Source organism: Juglans microcarpa x Juglans regia, chromosome 5D, assembly GCF_004785595.1.
Source record: "Juglans microcarpa x Juglans regia isolate MS1-56 chromosome 5D, Jm3101_v1.0, whole genome shotgun sequence".
NCBI classification, from domain to species: Eukaryota; Viridiplantae; Streptophyta; class Magnoliopsida; order Fagales; family Juglandaceae; genus Juglans; species Juglans microcarpa x Juglans regia.
In genome coordinates this window covers 26,050,579-26,075,660 of record NC_054602.1, presented here as the reverse complement: position 1 = coordinate 26,075,660, position 25,082 = coordinate 26,050,579, and the positions used below count along the sequence as shown (strand labels likewise).

The 25,082-nt window shown below is 37.7% G+C and overlaps 1 long non-coding RNA gene across 1 annotated transcript; it reads right to left on the bottom strand.

Moving 5' to 3' along the window:
- Positions 1-695: 695 nt before the first annotated feature.
- LOC121264173 lies at positions 696-8,556 on the bottom strand. Its single transcript, XR_005940467.1, has 2 exons — positions 8,391-8,556; positions 696-1,045 (listed from the first exon to the last, which is right to left on the bottom strand). It is a non-coding gene; the product is annotated as an uncharacterized LOC121264173 (long non-coding RNA).
- Positions 8,557-25,082: the final 16,526 nt, after the last annotated feature.

Genomic DNA, 25,082 nt, shown 5'->3' with positions numbered 1-25,082 from the left:
TTTTGAAACTTTTCTTGATGAAAAATAAGAGATATCATGCATGCTTAAGGACTAGTTTAATAGAGTTTAAGGTTTTTAGCCATGATTATGTGTTGGGATGAACTTGTTCACTCAAGATTAAGCTTTTAACATGTCATTAAGGATTATGGTAATTATTTGTAGTTAAAGAAATTGAATATGCATGCATTCATAAGAGTCAAAAGTTGAAATTTACATGTATGCATAAACTAGAGTGCATGCCATGGTTTGAGTGTATTTGGACTAGTTCCAATTTGATTTTTGGAATTCTAAGGGCATAAATGATTTTATAGCATATAGTATCTGAGGTTTGTGAATTTTTTTAGAATTTGGAATTTGTTTGCAAATAGTAAAAAATTAGGGCCTTAGTGGCAATTTTTGAAAGTTTAGGGGTATTTTTGTAAATATCTATTTTTGAAACATTTTGATTATGAACATCTTCCATAGTAGTTCAAATCCTAACTTAGTACATGTCACAACCCCGCCCTAATCCTAGGACGAGCCCACGACCCATAAACCTGTTCTTTCCTTATTATTGTTAGTACTATATTTTTGCTATATATTTTCCTTTTTTTTTTTTTTTCCTACAAGGGGAGTAAGGGATATGTGTGAGCATGTCATGTATGTACTCTGCACTTCTAGTTTAAAAGAACACCTGATAAACGAGTTCAATATTCTAATTAAAGGACTCTCAGAGTCCATCATCCATTCATCAAACATAACTAGTTCTAGATAAGAGGAAACTCAGTCCCTACAACATATACAAAAAGGCATTTAACCTTCTTATGTGGGGTTATCGTCACCCCACCAAAGAAGTTATACCATTACCATCACCCCACCATAGTATTTACATCATGCCCAAAGGCATATTGTCTTAAAGTCAAGCCAACAAAACGTCCCAACACGGGACCCATCATAAAGGCATAAAAACATAACCATTATCATCAAAACCTAACCGACAGGGAACTCTAAGCATCGTCCCCTCCCTCCTCAACAGTGCCTAGCTCCACAGCCTCATCATTCATACCTGGACGTTTAAAACATAAACACAAAGTCAGTCTAATACTCAGTAAGCAGTATACCATGCCGTTAACTTATTAATCACATAATCTTTTCTTTTGAAAACATGCATAGATAAACATTTGCTAATTCTTGACAATGCTTTTATGCTTAACAGTTTAAAGAATAACTATACTTTCATGCATAAATGGCTTAAGGCATAACTGTACTTTCATGCATAACTGTACTTTCATGCATAAACATTCCTAGGAAATAACTTTACTTTACGTTTCACTTTCTTGGCCAGTACACACTATTACGCCCCTTGTGTTGGGGTTAGCAGTCTTTTGGACCCAGATTCAGCCCGCGGCCACAGGTTGGGAATCCCTTTCTTGGGGGGCAGCACTGGGTGCACTATCAGTACTACTTACTCGGCATTGCAATCTATCAATTCCTTTTGTACCCTTTCATTCATATGGCCGTTACGTACGTTCATGCTTTCATTTCTTTTCTTTCCTTTCTTTTCAGTCAAACATTTTCATTATCTTTCCTTAGTCCAAATGCATATGTTTTTCTTTGAAAAGAGTGTTTCATGTCATGCTACATATAGGTACGATGTAGTTATTTAAGAGAGCATACATAAGAATCTCATGATGCATTACCTTGCATACACACAATTGTAATCAATAGGGTGCTTAACAAGGGATACCAAGAAACGCTTGTACATAATGTATATATACATTTATTCTTTCATAAGAGAACATGTGTAAAGAGAGAGATATCTTCCATAAGAGAGCTTTGTGGGTAAGGAGCATGGTCATAGCTAGTTACCTCGTTGCTTTACAAGAAGATTCATTGAATCTTGAGAATAAACTCCTATTCAATGAAATGTGATAAACATATTAATATTCATTCCACTTTACGCTTACTAACTGACACCCATACGCGCCCACTAAACTTCCAAGTTGGAATTAAAGCATTTCCCTTAGCCCCTTTTGCTACATACATGATACTAAGTCAAGAGATTAAAATCTTATTCCGACATTTAAAGAACTCATGAAGGTACATAACTCGCTTGTTGTCCCCTTTTAAAGGCTATTATTTCCTATACAAGGGTTAAGTAGGAATCATAAGTTAAAATGTATAGGATGGCAAGGATTTATTCAAGTATGGTAGGGAACAAGGAGGTACTACCAAATCTGAAATATTTATAAAAAGGGCATTTTGATATCTTTGTAACATCATGTGGAAAGTAATTCTAACAAAAGACAATGCTTACAAGAGGTTGGTTTTTGTCACTTGTTCTTCAAGGGCTTTCCATACTAAAGTTTATCCTTGGTTAAACAAAAGGGTGAAATTGAGCAAGGGATGCAATGGGCTGATTTAGGCTTCAAACCAGAACATTTTTCAGAATTTTGCAGTACATGGACAACTAGCAAGTCTTAGTACATTCATGGTCTTAAACATCTCTCACTTACCCAACACTCAACCATACAATTAAATAATACAAGAGTTGTAGAAAACTTTTTTTAAAAAAAAAGCCTCATATATTTTTTGAAACATAGCATAGATAAAAAGATACAACTCTTGGCAGCTTAAATTCCTAAAGTAAGCTTACTAGTTTAGATTTGAAACTCTTAGTGGCTTACTTAGGCCATAAACTTGATGAAAGTATGTTTAAAATTATAAACCTTAACTTCATTAATTTAAAACATAAAGGCATAATCAAAATATGGCTTGGACTCAAGAAAACACAAGAAAGACTACAAAATTTGCCTTGCAACACATAGCTAGAACACACACCAAAACAGAGCATAACTCACGGCTTCTTCATGTACATATATACACAATAGATAAAATAATCATCACTTGTGACTAACAAACTTAAACCAGGAAATATGCCGTCTCAAATGATAAGAACACACGGCAAAGCCACCTCAAGACACTTGGTCTGCTCAAAAAGCAGGGGTTTCGATTACTACCCACTAGATCAACCACTAGAGAAGGCAACGAGAAACTAGTCTAGGAAGTTTCCTATAATACCCTGCTCCTTCCTTCTTACGTACGCTTCGTCTTTTTGACGTAAGCAAGTTCCGTGGACGGAAATTATGTAACCGTCCGCCCCTTCTCTCTCTAACGACCGCGAGCCTCGTTATGCACGCCGAACCTCGATGGTGTGTTCCTAAAGATATTATGTGACTTCTAAGGCACACCTAGTGTTTTAAATGTATTGGAAATATTTATAAGGAGTATTTCCAATGTTATTGAACTAAGTTTGATTTTAAATACGACAATTAAAATATTCTTGAAGAGCTCTAAAAATATTATAATTGTCAAAAATTATTTTAATATTATTATTAAAATGATTTCAGTTATTTAAAATATTATGAGATTTAAATCATGTTGAAAGTTTTAACCAATTAAATAGTTTTATCCTTTTAAATATATTAAATAAGACTTCATCATTTATTAATGATGAAGGAATGTTATTTTATAAACTAAAGTTAGTTTAAATAATATTCTACCTTAATTCCTCTAAGTGCTTTTAATTAAGTTAATGTTTACGCATTTTCAAATCAGTGATTTAATCATCCACCGTTAGATCATTTTGAGGATCCCAAAACGAAGGGACTGGGTTAAATACTCAGACCCCTCTTCCTTCTCCCTCACTTTTCCCCTAGCTCTCTCTCTCTCTCCTCTCCCTCTCCCTCTCCCTTGCGGCTTGCACTGCATGACCCCCATGCCTGAATTGCTCCACCCCACAGCCCGGCGCCGCTGTGCGCCGGCGAGCCTCACCTTCACCACCGTCGGCACTTCCTCCCTCCGATGAGTCCTCCCATGCCGGCCTTTCTCTCTCACGCTCTCTCTTCCTTCCTCTCAGCAATGAATAGCCTAAATGGGCTTGATGTTGCTGCGCCGCAGTGCACCATCCTCCGGTGCCACCACCTCCACGATAGCCTCCCCTCTCACCGGCCATCCTCCTCCAGCAAGCTCGGCCTCCATCTCCTTGTCGCCCGCTCCCTTGAAGTCCACCTCTCTTTCATGGGTTCTCCACACCCACGGCGGAGCTCCATGTCCACCGGCCACCGCACCACCACCGGAACCTCCTTTGGCGACCGACCACCTCTCCTAGCCATCCCCACATCCAGCCGAGCCACCATGCATGCTCACCTTCCCTCACTCTCTCACAGATGCCCACTCCCCCTTAGGCCACCTCCAACACCGTACGCCACCACCCACGACGTGTGACCGCCATCTCCAGCCTCCTCCAGCCACCACTGACCCATCCCAACCACCCATGGCCCCGATCTACCACCTATGCATGCACACTCTCCCTCACTCTCTCTCACGGCATCTGCCCCTGTCACACAACCATTCCTCTCTCCACCACCGTGAACCGCCATGCCACCACCATCGAGCCTCCAAGGCTCCACCAGTGACCTCCCTTGGTCTAACCCTAAGCTCAAACCACCATTTTATATGGTGGGTAGCCACTGCACGTGATGGACAGCCACTACGCATGGCTGATTGCCACTGTACATGGCTAGATCCATCGTGTTACGCTCCTTGCCACCATCACAAGGCCACCACGAGCCCTTCCAAGATCACACTTAGCTATCCAAACTCCCAAACAGTCACTGTACGTGGGTTAGCCGCCATATACGACCCTTCCGACATCATCGATCGTGACGATCAGCGAGCAACGCACGTGTTATCCCCTCGATGGTATAACCCTCTATCCCTCGTTATTTATGTTAGATGTTGATTAGTTGATTAGGTTGTGGACTATGCTGTTAGAATTTGTGGAGTTCATTGTGTTGTGATGTGCTGTGTAGTGAAGTGTTGGGCATTCTATGTAGTGAAGTGTGGTGCAATGTTGTGGGCTATGCTGTATAGTGTGGTTGTGGAGCATGTGCTGTATTGGTAATGTGGCATGTGGAATGGGAACAGTACACGCTGAATGTACTCTGTGTGTGGCGTAGTGTGGGATAAGGAGAGTATATGTAAAGTATACCCTCCTGGAGTATTATGGAATGGGAAGAGTATACGTGGAGTGTACTCTGTGTGGCGTGACGTGTGTGAAGTGATGCACCATATGGCGGGTATGTCATAATCGTGATGTGGCGTAACGTGTGTGAAGGGAGTACATGTGGAGTGTACTCCATATGGTGGAGTGATGTACCATATGGCTGGTATGCCATAATGGTGATGTGGCGTAGTGCGTGTGAAGGGAGTACACGTGAAGTGTACTCATTGTGGTGGAGTGATGCACCATATGGCGGGTATGTCATAATCGTGATGTGGCGTAACGTGTGTAAAGAGAGTACATGTGGAGTGTACTCCATGTGGTGGAGTGATGTACCATATGGCTGGTATGTCATAATGGTGATGTGGCCTAGCGTGTGTGAAGGGAGTACACGTGGAGTATACTCCATGTGGTGGAGTGATGCACCATATGGTGGGTATGTCGTAGTGGTGATGTGGCATAGTGCATGTGAAGTGAGTACACGTGGAGTGTACTCCATGTGGTGGAATGATGTACCATATGGCGGGTATGCCATAATGGTGATGTGGCGTAGCGTGTGTGAAGGGAGTACACGAGAAGTGTACTCCATGTGGTGGAATGATGCACCATGTGGCGATTATGCTATAATGGTGATGAGTCGTAGCATGTGAAAAGGGAGTATACGTGGAGTGTACTCCACGAGGCAGCAACACTCTTTGTGGCTTGTCGCAGAGATAAGGATGGTTGTGTGATTGATGGGCGTGGAATGTGATGAGTAGTGTCGGGAACTGTGGAACAGTGTCCCGAAGTAGTTATGGCGTAGCCTGTAGTCTGAGGTGACAAGTGTCACCGTGATGGACTTATGGCTAGGAGAATGAGTGAAGTAGCAAAACAAGTGTAAGAGTGCGCAGCTGAAGCATGACTGGGCAATGTCACGAAGTGACATGGTTACTGACAGTCATGCTTATGATGGGTGAGGAGTTAGTGTAGAAATGGTGTAGCAGGAACGTGACGAGGTGTCACGGTGTGACAGGAGTACGTGAGGAACCGTACTCGTGATGAGTTAGGAGTTGGCGTAGAAATAACATAGCGGGATGTCAGGTGACGTGACAAGGTCATGGTGCATCTTGGGTGTAGTCTCGAGCTATATGACGTAACATAAGGCGTAGTGGTGAATGGAGTCTTGTCATGTTAAGTGTTGGGATGAACTGTCAAAAAGGACGGGTAGCATGAAGAGTCATGCTAGTCAGGTTAAGAGAAGGTTGGTATCAAAGTATGGCTGTTGTCCCTACGAGCAGGTGATCAACATGTTATATGTTGGTCTCAGGTGATAAGGGGGTAAGGTACATGTATAATCTGGTGAGACACATGTGCCGGACTGATTCACCATGTGTAATGGATAATCTGTCCTTAGCATAGTTACACGGTGCTTAAGCCTCAGAGTTGGCTTAAAGCCGTTTGGCTTGTATGGATGGGAATGAGGATTTAGTGTGAGCTAAGATGCATGGAGGTAGTGATGGGTGTAGTATCTAGGATTGGGATGCATGATTCAATCAGTCGGAATCATGCGTCGAATGTGGTTAGTTAGAAGAGTAAGACGAAGGTCTTAGTGTCTTAATCCTAAGGTGAATCATGGGTTCACTTTAGTAGATGAGCACTAGAGGCAAGACCTTGAGTTGGAAGATGTGGTGACTGTAAGTGGTCCCCGAAGCATTTAGCATAGCAAAGTACATGCAAGAGCACGAGATAGAAGGAGAGTGTTCTAAGTGATGTGTAGCTCTATTTCTAGTTTAAGTTGCTTATGCATTAGATAGAGAATAACATTAAGGTTGTGTATGCATGTAGGTTGCCATCTGACACGCACATGAATGGACTGCATAATATGCAAGTAGCATAGAGTCCATGTAAGTGTTACGTTCATACTATTCTAAAGTCTTCTAAAATATAAAGAAACAAAACGAAACGCTTTTCCTTACGATGCTTTACGAAAAGACAAGAAAGACGTTTTACGAAAGAAAATGCCAATTGTTCAAAGGTATACGTATGTACGGCCCTCCTTGGCAGCCCCTTTTTAAGCAACGAAAGTATTAATTGCATGCATGTGAATGGATGACTATACACTGTATCCATTGTATGTATTTTCTAAGAAAATCCATGAATTGACAAAAATGCATGAAAGATATGAAAACGGACGCTTTTATGGATCCTACAAACAGACGCTTTCACGTGTGTCATGAGGTGATTCTTATGGATGCCATGAAAGACGACGTTTAAGGTGACGCTTATGGATGCCATGAAAACTGACGTTTAAGCTCATGTATGTTTTAAAATGACATTTTTCATGAATGAACTGTTAAATGAAGGATAGGGCTGAAATGAACTGAAAGTTTAAGCCCATGCCTTAAACGATGTTTTTCCATGAACTGAACCGTTAAAGGAACTGAAAGGACTGAACTGTAAGAAAGGACTGAACGAATGAATGCTTTAATGTATGAAGATACGTAACGGCCACATGAATGAATGAAAAGGGTACTAATGAATGGGCAGATTGCAATGCCGGGTAAGTAGTACTAGAAGTGCACCCAGTGCTGCCCCTGACTGAAAAGAGATTCCCAACTCGTGGCCACGGGAGGAGTCTGAGTCCAAAGGATGGCTGCTAACCCCAACACAAGGGGCATAATAGTGTGTACTGGCCTATGAAAGTGATAAGAAAGAATGGATGAATGCACATATGCACGAACGCCCGAACTTTTAAGAAATGAAGGCACTGACGGGGGAAACGTCTTACGAAAAGAAAGTCCCTTTTAAAAAGGAAACCCCGTCCAATGATGTTTGCAAATGAACGCACGTATGCATGCACGCATGTACGTATAGTATGTATGGAATGATGAATGCATGAATGAAAACTTATGTTGTTATATTTTAACTGTATGAAGTAATGCTTATGAGTCATTGACTCATTTTAGTTTTTATGCATGTCCCTCCCCCTTACAGGAATAAATGATCAGGACAGACACCGCCCATGGGGAAGAGGACAGAAGTCTAGGCATGAGTTTTAAATGTACGAGAGACCTTTTTATTGTAAGATTAATATTTTCTGCTATAAACCTCTTTTATTCTAAAAGCACATTTTATTTCATAAACGTAGAGTCTTACACCCTGGGTATGCAAGTAAAATGTTTTAAATGGAAAGGTAATTCCAGTCGTCCTTTTTATAAAAACATTTTATAAAAAGTCCCAACATAAGGACGGGCATTACATTTCCACACAACACTCGGCTAGCCCAGAATTTGAACCCTCAATTACAAGGCACAAACTTGGTTAGAAAAACCCCAAATCACAGGAAAACTCACGGAAGGATTATTACCTGGTTTGGTCCCCTTTCAAGCCACGGAAATACACAACAAACGAGAAGAGGAAGAGAAAATCTGAAATCTCAAAGCTGGAACACAAACAGAAAATATCTTAAACAAAACCCTAGGTTAAACCCATAAATCCAAGATCCCAAACTAGAAGCTAGAGTCATAGAACTCACTTACAAGGTCGTTCTCCTTGAAGAATTTCGGTGGGAATCTTAGTTTTAGGAATTGGAAGAAATCGGTTTGAGGAGAAGAAGGAAGTCGCGCAGCTAGAGGAATCCGAGAGGTTTCTCGTGTGCAGGAAGGAACACTTGAGGAAATCTTCTCTCTTTTGTTTGCTTTAAAATCGATAGTTGTAGGGAAATGAGGAAAAGAAATTACTTACTTGCCTTGGAAGCTGTTATGTAGGAGAAGGAAGGAATTCACTTGGCTTTTTTAGGAAGCTACAGTTTCAAGAAGAAGAAAAGTCAATGGGTTTAAATCAAACTTGTCTTATAAGCTAGGGAATGAACGGTGGAGATCACATATGGAGAGACCAAAAAGTGTTTGGGCCATTTCTTGAGTAAATAAAAATTAAAGGGTTTGAAAGAAATATTGTAAGGTCATAAAAATCACACCCTTGAATTATTTAATAACCCACATAAAATAAAAATACGCCCACTTAAAATAAATTAATAAAATAATAAAAGTCTTTATCTCAAAATATTTAACTTAAGAATTAATAGATGACGTAAAGACCCACGTAGTAGGATTCGGGTATTACAGTATAACTTTGATTACAGCCGTTATGATTGTTCCAAATTTAGGCAGTTTGTAAGTTGGCCTCTAACTTACACTTTGATAAGTTATTTATGATTTGTTGATAAATGTCACATTCATGTTATAATTGTCATTTTGAGCATGAAACACCATATTATATGATACATTTGGTACATGACTACTTTGTTACATGACATGTGAATTTTTCACCATTTTAACATATTGCATATAAATATCATTTTCACATGAAAATTTGCTAATATGTTCATGTTATGAACTACAATTTTCATGCATATTATAAGAATAATTCTTATCATGACTCCAAAGGCTATGATGAGAAATTATTCTAGTAGAACTCCTCTATTTATTCTGAAGTGAGTAAAAATGGAGTGGTAACTCTTGGGTTGACGAAGAATAGTCGACGGGCTTCGAATGGGTTCTTTTTCAGAGAATGCCGAAGCGAAGTCAAATATTATGACACCTAAGGCTAGTGGGTGTATATGTTATGATGTTATGATAATGTTATGTTATGTTACCAATGTATTGAGAACAAGTCTACAAACAACGTAGTTTCAACGTGAATTATACTATAGTCACCAGCAGGTACTCATAGTGCATATGGCGAACTGTGACGATACCATACATTATGATCTTAATGTTATGATTAAATGAGAATTGTAAATAATGATGAAACGTTATGATGAAATATATGTTTTTGACACATTTCATATTTATCAATTTTCACATATAATTTATCTTTGTGCACGTTGATTGTCTAACTTACTGAGATTTCAAGTAAATGTCACCCTTTGTGGACCCACTATCATTCCACTCGGAATGATAAAAGTTGTGTCAGGACCTGACATGACAGACCAGATGGACCAACATATCCGATTGATTGAAGAGGAGCCGAATCTCGACAAAAGATTAAACATCATCTTGATATTTATAGCTCTAACTCTTCGTGCATTAGAATGCATGAAGTAGTTGATTTAGCTATGGAGACTTATTATCAAGAATAATTGTATTAAGATTATGCTACCTTATGATTTGAACTTATGATGTTATGAATGACATTGGGATGTTTTAGTTTATTCTAACATAAGTTTTATTTAGTCACCCTTATTCCGCTGTGGTTATTGCATACTGCTAGATACATTTATAGCATGCATTGCATATTAACTGTCATAAACAGGGGTATGTAACCTTATGTTACATGTCTTGATGCTCTAAATCTCCGTTCCATCCCAAGTGGAGGTTGGAGGTGTCACAAAAACCTTCAGATTTTCAGCCCCTGTTTCCTTGGACGATCTCTTTGATTTTGAGACGTTACAATGTAAAAGCCGAATCCTACAATTTATATTCCATATTCTCAGTGCTTTTAGTAATGCAGCAAATACCTTATCTCCTTGATTCTCTGTTTCCGTCCTATAGCACCAAGCAGATTTTCTCTCAGTAAGTTCTGTTACACTTATATTTTTTAGTGATCTCCATAGTTTTTTTTTCTCTTCTTTGTTTCCGTTATTTTAAACAACACAAAACAATTTATCACCCCTTAGATCGCCTCTACTGTGGTGTAGAAAATCATTTGCTTACTCCGCCGCCGTTGTAGTTTGTCCAACCACCCAGATTTGTCTATGCTCGGCGTTCTTTTTCATCGACGGTAAGCCTCAGCGACTTGCTCTCTCTTTCTCTTTATGTTCTTTTGATTCTCAGTAAGCACTATTGAGACTAAGTCATTTTTTTTCTATATGTACTCCAATATGATCAGAGCCCGCTTTCAACTGCACCGTCATTGATCTTCACCAGATCTATCGCATATGTGTCCTCTCAAGGTGAGCTTGATTTCCTCATTGTCGTGTGATATTTTCTTCTCCACTAAAATGTTATGTTTCTTAAGTTTATTCTTTTGTGCATTGTGCTTCAGACTTCATTTTATTTTCAACATGGTACAATAAAGCCCCTACATGTTTTGCTTATCACGAAATTGCCTTCAGCCAATTCAATTTAACCTTCTGTAGAAAGCCTCTAGAAACCTTATTTTGGTGTAATTCCAATTCAGCCCTTAAACACATGTTGTTAGGTTTCACGTAAAAGTTTCTCGAGAGTTTTTGTAAAATGGGCTTAAGTTGTTTTATTTATGTGGGCTATACTTTTATAATGATTCAATTCTTAAGTTTAGTAGTTTATTTAGATGGGCTGCACTTTGATGTTGTGCTGATTTAGTTGTGAAAACACAAAACTATTTTTTAAGTTGGGATAATTTATTTTATAGTTAGTCCAGAAACATTATTTTGAACAGGTAGCTACAAATCTTGTTTTTTTTTTTTCAGAAAATAGGTAGGAGTTAAATTATGTCATTTAGTAAATCTTGTTATAAGCTAGATTACAGTAGTATTTTATGTGGATTCAAATTTTATTTCTTAATCATTCTGAATGCAATTAAACCTATGTTATAAAGTTAGATTTCTTTGACTTGTCTAAGAAATTAGTATTAAGTTTAAATTATGCTACTAAGTGTACTTAGAGATTAAATAAGCATTTAAATAATGAGGGATGCTACTCATCATCCCACACGGCACACTTTACATATTTTAAAATTAGTTTTTATCATTCATTATTTTTTATTTTATTTTATTCTTGTTAAACTAATTAAGTTATTATACTTATCATCCATACATCACATACTTCTTATAGGAAAAATGGAAAAGAAAAAATTAAAATAGGTGTGGTGTGTAGTGTGTGAGGATGATAAGTAGAATTATTCTTAAATAATTATATGATATTAGTAGTACATAACCAAATATTTTAAATTGCTTTCCCTAGAGTGTGGTTAATTTAGTCCAATGTGATGACACATTTTTCTAGAAAATTAGTGACGACTAGTGCTTCGTATAGGTAATGAACTACAAAGTGAAGTTTTGGAAGCATCGCTAAGAGGTAAGTAATTTGATCTTAAATTAGGATCACCACAGTTCAACTTTTATAAATTATTATTAGAACCAGTTCTTTGATAGTCATTTTTATGCACCACTCATGCATGCATGTCACCCAGCACCACATACGATCATGTCATTCAATATCATGTTTAGATTAAAAAATTTACAGTTATTTATATTAGTATGTATGTCTTGCATCTCACATCGCATAAAACACCAAGCTATCTTAAGTTCAAGTGCAAGATAAAATAAGATCTATTAATTAAATGGTCTTTTAGTTCAATTTCAATGTGGATGTGCAAGCCATGGACTCAAGTATTGTCCACCGTAGTATGGCAAAATACTACTCAGCGGCTCCCCTTGATGCGGCGGGATTTGAGGCCAGCGCACAACCTTGCATACAGGGTTAAGTGTGTGGGCCAGTCAAATCAGTCAGTTAATTCAGATCAATCAATTAGTTCAGACAAATTAAGACAGTCATGCATAGCATGTGAATCAGGATAAACCACATGCTATGCATGACATGAATCAGGATGAATCAGTCAGTTAAGACAATCATGTCATATCATGCACCACTCATGATATGACATGAATTTTATTCTTTCCACATGAAAATTTTATGAAAGCCTTTTATTTATTATGTTTATATTGTGGTGAGTTCTTATTGAGTCTTCGATTCATTTTAGTTTTATTACATTTTTTTTACCAACCAGGTGAGGAGAATGAGGACTACGAGTTGGCAGGCCAAGTTTAGAAGGAGCAGACTAATGAACCTTGGACTATATTTATGATTTCTTAGTTACGTATGTACGTGACATTCCTAACGCTAGGAAGGGGATGTTACATGAAATCACCCCAAAAGAGCCATCAAGGGCACTGAGGGAAAAGTCATGGCAAGTGTATGTTGATGGATTATTGAGTCGTAATTTCGGGGTTGGGGGGGGGGGGGTTGGTGGTGTAGGTCTTTATCTCATAACAGAACCGGGCGAGGAAATGTATTATTCTATAAAATTTCTATCCTAGGCGACAAACAATGAAGCAAAATATGAAGCGTTCCTTGGCCAAAGAAGGATTGGGGGAGAGCGAGAATTGCATGAGGACTCTCACCTGATAGTGAACCAGGTGACAAGGGTGTGGTCCCTCATCCCTCATAAAAGACTAGGTTAGGTTCTGTGGTGATAAGGACGCTGGCCGATTGGTCAACACCCAGACGATTTGTTAGGCGTGTAGTGATCCAAAGGGAAGTACACGTGTATGAAATTCATTTTAAGACAAACATATCAAACATATTACGAAACATGTTGTTATAACAACGTAAACATGTATGTACTTTACTTATTTATTTCTTTTAAAGAGCCGGGGTCACATGTACAAGAGTGACCCCTTCTCATTTTTATTAATAAAACCCTCTCTTATGGCGGAGGAATACCATAAACAAATCCCTTAAGTACATGCATCCCAAAGGTAAAAAAATTCCCAAGAAACCCAACAAGAGATCTCCCAAAGCCAAAAAACATCATCTACGTCTAATATAAGGTATGCCAAGTTTGCCCATAAGAATAATTCCCTGAATAGGACCTTGAATGGACCTATCATCTCCAAACTATAAATTAATCCCTTGTGTCCCCTGTTTAGCTAAAAAATCAGCTACCATATTACCTTCTCTGAATATGTGATGGAATCGAACATTTAACTCCCAAATAATAGCTAAAAGTTTCTCCCAAAAATTCCAAAGAAACCAATATTTACATACTTCTGAAGCCAACCATCCAACTATGACCTTGGAATCCGACTCTACCAGAATGTCTCTCAAGCCCAATTCTTACAAAGCATAAGCCTATCGAGTAACGCTCTACATTCTGCGATGGTGTTAGTAGCATGCCCATATGAATGAGCAAAGCCCCCCACTACTCCACCTTGAGAACTTCGAATCACACCACCTCCACCTGAGTCACCCGAGTTACCATAAGATCCACCTTCAACATTCAACTTTATTCTTCCACTCACCAATGGATGCCAAGCAATAAGTTTTAGCTTCTTAGAAGCAACCAGAATAATTGGGCAAGCTAAAGTCCCCATGATCGACCTCTCATATGTGCTGATGGACCGAAATTCCTTTATCTTTCTCGACAAAGCTCTAACAAGAATTTTAATAGATCGAATAATACCATCAGGATTAAAAACCATACCTTCTATTCTTGTTACACATCGATCTCTCCATAACGCCCATGAAATAGCAATCGGAAGCACCCCCTGCAGCCAGCCCACCTGCGTGGATGTAACAGCCCGCTAGAAATTCACTGGTGGAATTTCTATTGACATTAGGAACCCTGTGAAAACTCCATAAGTTTTTACGAATCGACCAATTACACAGGTTTTAGTCTGTCAGCATAATTAGTGTTATCACTCACTACAGTACTAAAAATATGAGTTTAATTATTTGAGATAGTTAGAAGTGTCAAAATGTGTTTCGGTCTACTCCATTAGACTCAGTTGATTATTTAGGATTTTATGGCGCAATAGCCCATTTTCATAATTCCGAACGAAACGTTTGTTCGAAATTGTGAAGTTATTTTTAGGAGCACTTCGGGGTTGAATTTTAGTAAATAATTTTCACTACAGGTTAATATGAATATTTAGAATTTTTTAGTACTAAGTTTATTATGCATTTCTTCGAAGTGAATAGTAAACTCGATAAGCGCATCCAATGTAGTATTTTCAAAATGAAAGTATGGAATGTCCAAAATAGGTTAGAGAAGTTTTATTTAGACACTTGGCAAGATCTTAGCAACATATAGTGAATAGTATTAGAAACTTGGCACCATGAGAAACCATTAGATAGATTTGTGAAGGAAATCAATGTGTGAGATCATGTCACCTAAGCAAAACTTTGTTTCATCTGATCAACCAAATTGTGCTAGACCAAAGAGGGTTTCAATCCTAGCGAAACCCTAAATGGTTGGAATTTCATTGTAACGCCAAAAACTTGGTTGAAACTAAAACCCTAAAGTTGGCCTCCAAATCCTTTTTAATCTGATTTCTATTATTGTGATTAATCACTTGATTAAATCACTTTTGCATACTATTAATTAATCAAACCCTTGTTATGATGTCATTATCCAACCTTTCAAAGCTTAGAAATTTGATTGGGCCAAGAAAAATTGAATTTGGGCTTGACAGCATCTCAAACCCTAACCAAACCCCTTTAGACCCCAAATTGAAGCCCACTTGGCTGAAGCCCACCATGGCCCACGAATTTGGCCACCTTGGCATTGTTTCTTGAAAAAATTTCCTCCCTCACATGGCAGACCATTCACTGCCATTGGCTGCACCAAATAGTGCCTTGATGTGAAGGAGAAATCCGCTCCATCAACCTCCATATTTCATAGCTACTGTAGGTAGTCCTTGCTCCTCTATATTCTCCACTTTATGTCACATAGCCACCTCCAATCAAGGGTCATTCAAGCTCATAACTTCCCCCTCCAGAAGTCTAAATTCTTACAAGACACATTTCACTTCCTTTTATTGCATTTTCACCCCGTTCTTAGAGAGAAATTTAAAAGAGCTTTCTAGGGCAGATTTCTAGGTCTTTTTGCTTGGAGATTTTCGACCTATTGTAAGTATTTTCGCACAATTACTCTCTCATAAAAATTGTTTGGCATTGAGTGTGGTTTCTGGGGATACCTTATTAGTCTCATTCCATGCTCATTTCTCAGTCAAAAGTATTTTTAACCATGGAAAGGTCATTCTGGGCGTGAAACTGGGGAGTATGTTATATTTTGGAATTGTTGGCCAAGCTAACGGACATATCTTAGTCCAAAAATTTTATGTAGTGTTGTTAGCATGTTTATGAATGTTCATTGAGGTTTTGTTGCATGACTCAAGCCTTTGATGATAGATTTCCTTAGATTTAGAAACTTGAAAACTGGAAGTAGAAAACAGTTTTTGTTTTGTGAAAGTTGGAGTATTTCATGATCTAATCTTATTCCAAAGGCTTTGATATTTTTATGTGATGATCCTAAGCCTCTTATATACATTTTAGAATGTTATTTTGAAGATATTTAGTTTTATTTTTTAGTTTTAGCCATGTGATTTTAAGTTTGATGGTTGGATCTTCTTTAGTACACATTTTTAAACCATGTGATGTTTTAGTTTGAATATCACATGTCTTTAAGCCATGGAGAAAGAGATTGATCTAAGTTAGTTGAGAGAAAAGTTTCTATTTTGGACTAGGTGTAAAACCAAAAACTCCAAGTGTTGTTTTGTGATTTTTGGTGACTTTTGCTTGATAATTTAAAGCATAGTTGATCTTAGGATGATGTTATGAATATGTTAGAAGTAAATTCCTGGAGATGTTTTTATTAAGGTTAAAAGTTGTGATTTAAGGGTTTACTTTTTGTTAAAAAGTTTGGGTCTTTTTGTAAAAAGTTTGGTGTTGATGATTTGCCTTTTATTAATGGATATTTTAAGTGTGTTTTTAAACTTAGGATAGGAAGATCTTTGTTACAAAATTTTGGTTGAATCATAGGTTTTGAAGATGGAAGAAATTGCGACCAAAATCAAAAGAAATGACCTATGAATGTTTCGGCCATTGCGAGTTTTCCATAGTTGTGAATGGCTTTAAATTCTTCTGAGTTGATATTTGAGTCTAGGATAAAATTTTCATGAGAAATGCAAATTTTTATAATTTTTAGAGTTAGGATGTGAAATCCTTATGTTAGCGGTAAAATAGTCATTTTGCCACATGTGGAGGGTAAAATGGTAATTTTATTTTAAGTTGTCTCTTTTCACATTTCTAATTGTTAGTAATTAAAGTTCTAACTTTTAGAATACTTTCTTACAGTTTCTCGTGTTTCACATTTTATTCTCGTAGAAAGTGACGATCGAGGTAAGTTAGCTCTTAACTTACTATCAGTTTACTGTGTATGTGTGATGGGTAAGGGAACTACAGTTTATGTTAGTATGTTGTTATATATGTCATATCATGCCATGTCATCACATGTTTATCTATTATACGAATTATTCTGTCATAAAATTCTTATCTGTTACACAATATACTTTGTCTCATGTTACTATCTGTTGCATGTATGTCACATTACGTATGCCATCTGTTACATGTACATCATGTCACATAATATTCACTGTCACACGTCACGCCATATTACGAAATGTTGTATATTACATAGTATGTCATATTATGAAATATTGTATGTTACATGTATACCATGTTATGGAATGTTGTCTGTTATATTTATATCTCAAAGTATGTAATGTCTGTCATCTTACGTTCATGTCACGTTACGCTACGTCAGGACTTCTGTCTTTTATGTCACGTTCATGTCACGTCACGTTACAAAATGTCATGTATGCCAGTTAAGTTATTTATGTCAATCACGACCCTAATCACTAGGATATGGTAATATCCTAGTGGAACTCATTTGTTCACGCTAGAGTGTCTAAATAGGTGTGAAATTCCCTGGGTTGACGAAGTATAGTCAACAGGTTGCAAATAGGGCCTAACTAGCTAGTCAGCAGAACGCGCCAAGCATTAACGCCGATGGAGCCACACTTTATGTTATGTGTGTTCACAGCAAGTGTGGCACAAACAATTCATGGGATCACAATAATTGTGGAGCATGAAGTATGGGGTCACAACAATTGTAGAGCATACACTATGTGAGACAAAGCGATTGTAACACTTAGAATTGTGGGGCCACAATAACTGTAGAGTACGTATTAATGCACTCACAGTTGGTATAGACACCTGTGTTGTGATGCAGTAATCGGCATGGACACACGGCTCAAGGGGACCTATGTAGCACCCGTATGGTCCTTTTTATTAATTAAGTCTATTGAATAAGATTCCAAGTTTATGTATTTGACGTTCAAGTCATGTTTCACGTTATGTTATATTCAAGTTCACGTTCATGTTATGTGTGCTCACGTTCATGCTATGTTTCAAGTTCATATCATGTTTCAAGTTCACGTTCATGTCAGGTTATGTTCACGTTCATGTTATGTCATGTTCACATTTACGTTATGTTTCAAGTTCACGTTTATGATGTGTTATGCTCAGGTGCATGTTATGTTCAAGTTCATGTTCAAATTATGTATGTTTACGTTTATGCTATGTTTCAAGTCCATCTGATCAACCAAATTGTGACAGACCAAAGAGGGTTTCAATCCTAGCGAAACCCTAAATGGTTGGAATCCAATTGAAATCCCAAAAGTTTGGTTGAAATTGAAACCTTAAACTGTTTCCCAAACTCTAAAGTTGGCCTCCAAACCCTTTTTAATTCGATTTCTAGTATTGTGTTCAATCACTTGATTAAATCATTTCCATATGCTATTAATTAATCAAACCCTTGTTATGACATCATTGTCCAACCTTTTAAATCTCAAAAATTTGATTGGGCCAAGAAAAATTGGATTTGGGCTTGATACCATCTCAAACTCTAACCAAACCCCCTTTAAACCCCAAATTGAAGCCCACTTGGTTGAGGCCCACCAAGGCCCACGAACTTGGCCACCTTAGCAAAGCTTCTTGAAGAAGTTTCCACCCTCACATGGTAGACCATTCACTGCCATTGGCTGCACCCAATAGTGCCTTGATGTGAAGGAGAAATCCACCCCATCAACCTCCATATCTCACAGCTGCTGCAAGCAATCCTTGTTCCTCTCTATTCTCCAATTTAGGTCACATAACCACCACCAATCAAGGGTCATTCAAGCCCATAACTTCCCCCTCCAGAAGTCTAAAGTCGTGCAAGACACATTTCGCTCCCTTTCATCACTTCTTCTCCCCGTTCTTAGAGAGAAATTCAAAAGGTCTCTCTCGGGCAGATTTTTGGGCTTTTTTACTTGGAGATTTTTGACCCATTGTATGTATTTTCGCATGATGTATCCTTCATAAAAGTTGTTCATCTCTGAGTGTAGTTTCTTTGAATATCTTATTAGTCTCATTTCATGCTCATCTGTCAGTCAAAAGTATTTTTAACCATAAAAGGTCATTCTCGGCGTGAAACTGGAGAGTATGTTATGTTTTGGAATTTTTGACCAAGCTAATGGAAATATCTTGCTCTGAAAATTTTATGGAGTGTTGTTAGCATGTGTTTATGATGTTCATTGATGTTTTTTTGCATGAATAAAGCTTTTGATGATAGATTTCCTTAGATTTAGAAACTTGAAAATTGGAAGTGGAAAAACAGTTTTTGTTTTGTGAAAGTTGGAATATTTCGTGGTCTAATCTTATTCTAAAGGCTTTGATATTTTTATGTGATGACCCTAGGCCTCTTATATACATGTTAGAATATTATTTTGAAGATGGTATTAGTTTTAAAGATATGATTTTTCTTAGTAAGAGGATTTCAGTTAGGTCTAAGATTTGATTTTTTGGGCTAGATCCATATTTTATTGAGTTTTAGCCATGTGATTTTAAGTTTGATGGTTGGATCTTCTTTAGGACACATTTTTAAACCATGTGATGTTTTAGTTTGAAGATCACATTTCATTAAACCATGGAGCAAGTGATTGATCAAAGTTAGTTGAGAGAAAAGTTTCTGTTTTGGACTAGGTGTAAAACCAAAAACTCCAGGTGTTGTTTTATGATTTTTAGTAACTTTTGTTTATGATTTAAAGCACAGTTAATCTTAGGATGATGTTATGAATATATTAGAAGTAAGATTTTGTTTTGAATTCTTGGATATGTTTTTATTAAGGTCAAAACTTGGGATTTAAGGGTTTATTTTTTATTAAAAAGTTTGGGTCTTTTTACAATAAATTTGGTGTTGATGATTAGTTTTTTCTTAATAGATATTTTAAGTGTGTTTTAAACTTAGGATAGGAAGATCTTTATTACAAAATTTTGGTTTAATCATAGGTTTTGAAGATGAAAGAAATTGTAACCAAAATCAAGAGAAATGACCTTTGAATGTTTTAGCCATTGTGAGTTTTTCAAAGTTGTGAATTAAATTTTTCTAAATTGATATTTGAGTCTATGATAAGATTTACATGAGAAATGTAAATTTTGGTAATTTTTAGAGTTAAGATGTGAAATTCTTAAGTTAGGAGTAAAATAGTCATTTTCCCACATATAAAGGGTAAAATGGTAATTTTACTCTAAGTTGTCTCTTTTCACATTTGTAATTGTTAGTAATTAAAGTTCTAACTTTTAGAATACTCTCGTATAGTTCCTCGTGTTTCGCGCTTTATTCTCATAGAATGCGACTATCAAGGTAAGTTAGTTTTTAACTTACTATCAATTTATTGTGTATGTGTGATGGGTAAGGGAACTAAAGTTTATGTTCGTATGTTGTTATCTATGCCATGTCATGCCATGATTATCTTTTGCACAAATTATTCTGTCACAAAAATCTTATCTGTTACACAAGATACTTTGTCTCATGTTACTATCTGTTGCAAGTATGTCATATTACGTATGCCATCTATTACATGTATGTCATGTCACATAATATTCACTGTCACATGTTACGTCATATTACAAAATATTGTCTGTTACATGGTATGTCGTGTTACGAAATATTGTCTGTTATATGTATGCCATATTATGAAATGTTATCTGTTACATTTATATCTCAAAGTATGTCAAGTCTGTCGTCATACATTCATGTCACGTTACGCTATGTCAAGACTTCTGTCTTTTATGTCAAGTTCATGTCACGTCACGCTATGAAATGTCATGATGCAAGTCAAGTTATTCATGTCAAACACGACCCTAAGCTAGCTGGGATAGGGTCATATCATAGTGAAACTCTTTTATTCACGTTGGAGTGGCAAAGTAAGTGTAAAATTCTCTAGGTTGATGAAGTATAGTCAACAGGTTGCGAATGAGGCATAACTAGCTGGTCACCAGAGTGCGCCAGACACTAACGTTGATGGAGCCACACTTTATGTTACGTGTGTCCACAGCAAGTGTGGCACAAACAATTCATGAGGCTAAAACAATTGTGGAGCATACACTACGTGAGACACAGCGATTATGACACATAAAATACGTGGGGCCACAGCAACTGTGGAGTACGTATTAACATACTCACATCTGGTATAGAGACATGTGTTGTGATGTGGTAATCAGAAGGGACACACGGCTCAGAGAGAACTGTGTAGCACCCGTATGGTCACTTTTATTAATTAAGTCTATTGAATAAGATTCCAAGTTCATGTATTTCACGTATGTTTCACATTATGTTATGTTCAAGTTCACGTTCATGTTATGTATGCTCACATTCATGTTATGTTTCAAGTTCATATCATGTTTCAAGTTCATGTGTATGTCAGGTTATGTTCACGTTCATGTTATGTCATGTTCACGTTCAAGTTATGTTGACTAGACGCCGTAGACGCAACACAGAGCTTACAGCCTCTATAGTTAGTTCTTTGGATAGTACTCCGGTATCGTTAGTCAAGTTACGCGAGTTACTCAACGAACTAGCCCAATAGTATATTTTGTCATTGTAATTATGGAGTCAAGTCTCCATTATTTTGAGATTATAGTCTTCTGAGACCCGTGCTGTAATTGTGGATGTTTATTTTCTTAAGTATGCATGGATTATGTTTTAACTATTTAGGATATTATAAGTTTGGTCCATAGTGCTAAAAAAAAAAATTATCCGTTGTGAATGTTGCATAATGCTAGATGCATGTTAGAAACATTGCTTCTTATATGTCATGAATAGGGGCAGGTAACCTTCTGTTGCATGTTTCAACGCTTCGGATGTTCATCCGATCTCAAGCGGAATTTGGGGGCGTCACAGTGGACACGAAAGCATGTTGCCACCAGAAACTCATGATCCCCTCCCACACGAAAAAAAAAAAAAAAAAATGATTCAAGGTCTCCATTTGAGGTTGAACACAACACACACACTTAGAGGCAATAGGAATGCCTAACTGCTGAATAATGTTATCTACTGGGATGGCCTTCCTCTTAGCTCGCCAAACAAAAAAAGACCACTTCTTTGGCAACCAAGTCTTCCATAGCCATTTTTTCCAGGGACATATATCTCCATGCCACCGAGTCAAGTTCCAAGCAGACTTGGCAGTGAAAACTCCATTAATCGTCGGCTTCCACACGCACCTATCTAACCCCTGACGTAACATGAGGCTTGCATCGCAAATCAACTGAACAATATGTTCTGAAACACTTTCCCGCAAAGCATGAATATTTGGTCCTGTATGTGTGAGAACATCTGCCACTTGCAAGTTCAAATTTCCAATAACAGATAGTTAAGTAATTAACGGCCTCTCACCTATCCAGTTATCAATCTAGAAATTAACATGACCTTCCCAAATGATCCATTGTGAGTTATTTAACACCTGAGGCATGAGCTCCATTATCCTTTTCCAGAAATGAAACCCTTTGTTAAGGTGCATGATTGAGTATAAATGCGAATTTCCACCGTACTTGGTAGTGAAAAACTGCAACCACATCGACTTATCGTTGATTAACTTTCACGCAAATTTCATAAGCAAGGAAGCTTGAACCTCACGCAAATCCCGAATACCCAGTCCCCCCTCATCCACCTGCATACAAATTTTACTCCAAGAGATCCATTTTCTTTTTTTGTGTTCCTCTGAGGAACTCCATAAAAAATTTGAGAAAATCCTCTTTATTCCCAAGATTACACCTTTTGGTAAATTCAAGATCGAAAGCATGTATATAGGCATACTATTCAAGACATGTTTGAGAAGAACAATATTACCTCCAAATGAAAGAAGCTTACTCTTCCATCCCGCCAACGTTTTTTGAATTTTTATCAACAGTGAATAAAAAACTCGGATAGTCATTCGTCCCACAATTAACGGAACACCCAAATACGTACACGGCCAACTACCTTCCTCAAATCTTGAAATATTCATTAGCTCATTTTTTTGGCCAGCCGCAATAGAGGATGAAAAATACATTGACGACTTGCTCAGATTAATCAATTGACCAGACATCACTTCATACCCATGCAAAACTCCCATAAGATTCTGAATAGAGGACTTGCCCCCATTAACAAAAATTAGAACGTCATCCTCATATAATAGATGAGAAATCACAGTACCTCCACTAGGATGAAAAGGCTTAATCCGACCCTGACTAAATTCTTTATGAATCATCCGAGAGAGGATCTCCTCTGACAAAATAAATAAATAAGGAGAGAGTGGATCACCTTGGCAAAGTCCTCGCGATGGCTTGAAAAAGTCTTTGGAACATCCATTTAGCATCATCGAGTAAACAGGGGAGGAGGCAACATTAAACACAATATTTCGCCATTTTTTAGAGATTTTGAATCGCCGAATAATCTCAAAAAGAAAATTCCAATTCACTCTATCATAAGCTTTGGCCATATCAATCTTTAACAAAACACTGCCCCCTTACCTTCCTGTTAATACCTTGAACCAATTCCTAAGCCAATGAAATATTTTCAAAAATGCTTCTACCTGGAATGAATGTTGCCTGCTCAGGAGAGATTATTCTATCCAAGATAGGCACAAGTCGAAAAACCATAATCTTTGACATAATTTTATAGACAACCGAACAAAGGCTTATCGAGCGAAACTGACCAAATCCCAAATGCTCGTCAACCTTTGGAATGAGGACTAAATTAGTAGCCCAAAAGAAGGTAGAAAGTGGTTGTCCTGCAAAAAAAAATCCACAGCCATCTCCAACAAATTTGCTTCACAATGTCCCAAGCCAACATGAAAAAACCTATCGAGAAACCGTCTGGACCCAAACTACTGTCAATCGAGATAGACCAAAGGGACCTCTTGATTTCATCAAAAGTCGGTGCAACACATAGGGCCTCGTTGTCCTCCATGGTTACAACCGGCTAAATTAGCTCCAACTCATCCACGCTGCTCTCAATTGGTGATCCCGAAAGTAAATTCTAAAAGAATTCGATTGCCTCTTCATGCATCGCCTCCCTTGTTTCCAATGTCTGTCCATCATCAAGCCGCATTTTGACAATTCTTTTACTCTGTTTCTTGAGCCGCATGGAAGCATGAAAAAATCCTGTGTTAGCATCCCCTTCCGCCAACCACTTAATTCATGACTTTTGCCAGGCCATCACTTCCTCTCTATGAACCTACTGCAAATGATCCTGTTTACAATTCAACCAATCGTTCTCAATCTGAGTCGAATAGGAATTAGATAGCAGTACTTCTAATTTTGATATGCGGTCCTCTACTTTTTTTAACCTGACCTCCACCCGACCGAAGACCTCCATATTCCATATCTGTAAAGCACGCTTTAGTCTTTTCAATCTCGTACTAATACGGACCATGGCACAGCCTTCTACTCTTTCAGCCCACACAGCCTATACTAAATAGCCACCCTTTTTTTGTTGAGCTGCACCAATAATGGAGCATAATCTGAAGTAGTCCTAGGTAGATATGAGACCGTAACATTGCCAAAATAATTCAAGAAGAGCAAGTTCACCAGAATTTGATCCAATCAAACCCAAACTCTTCTACCCCCTTCGGCTATCGTTACACCACGATAAACGATTACCTTCACAAGGCGGGTCCACAAGCGCACACACATGGATACAATCATTAAACTCCCTCTTTGCCTGAGGTGCGTGCAAAAGACTGCCTACCTTTTCACTATCATCTCGAATAATATTGAAATCCCCCCCAATGAACCACGGAAGCCCACATGTATTTTAGGCCTTTAGAAACTCCCATAGTTCCAATCTTTTAACCTGAAAACAACTAGCATAAACAAAGGTTGCAAGCACCCAACAAGTCCCATGAATAAACCAACCACTAATAGCTTGATCCGACAAAGAAATCAATTTGAACTCAACCTCAGTAGCCCAAGAAATCCAAATATTTCCCCCTACCTCAACATTATTCAAACAAAATGGTAACTTCATCCATCGTGCCCATCTACTGCACTTATTAGCATTTAAAAAAGGTCCTAAAATGGCCACCACAAAAGGGTGACTTTTAATCAAAATACGCCGAAGTCTATTCTTCGACGAAAGAATTTCCCTAATA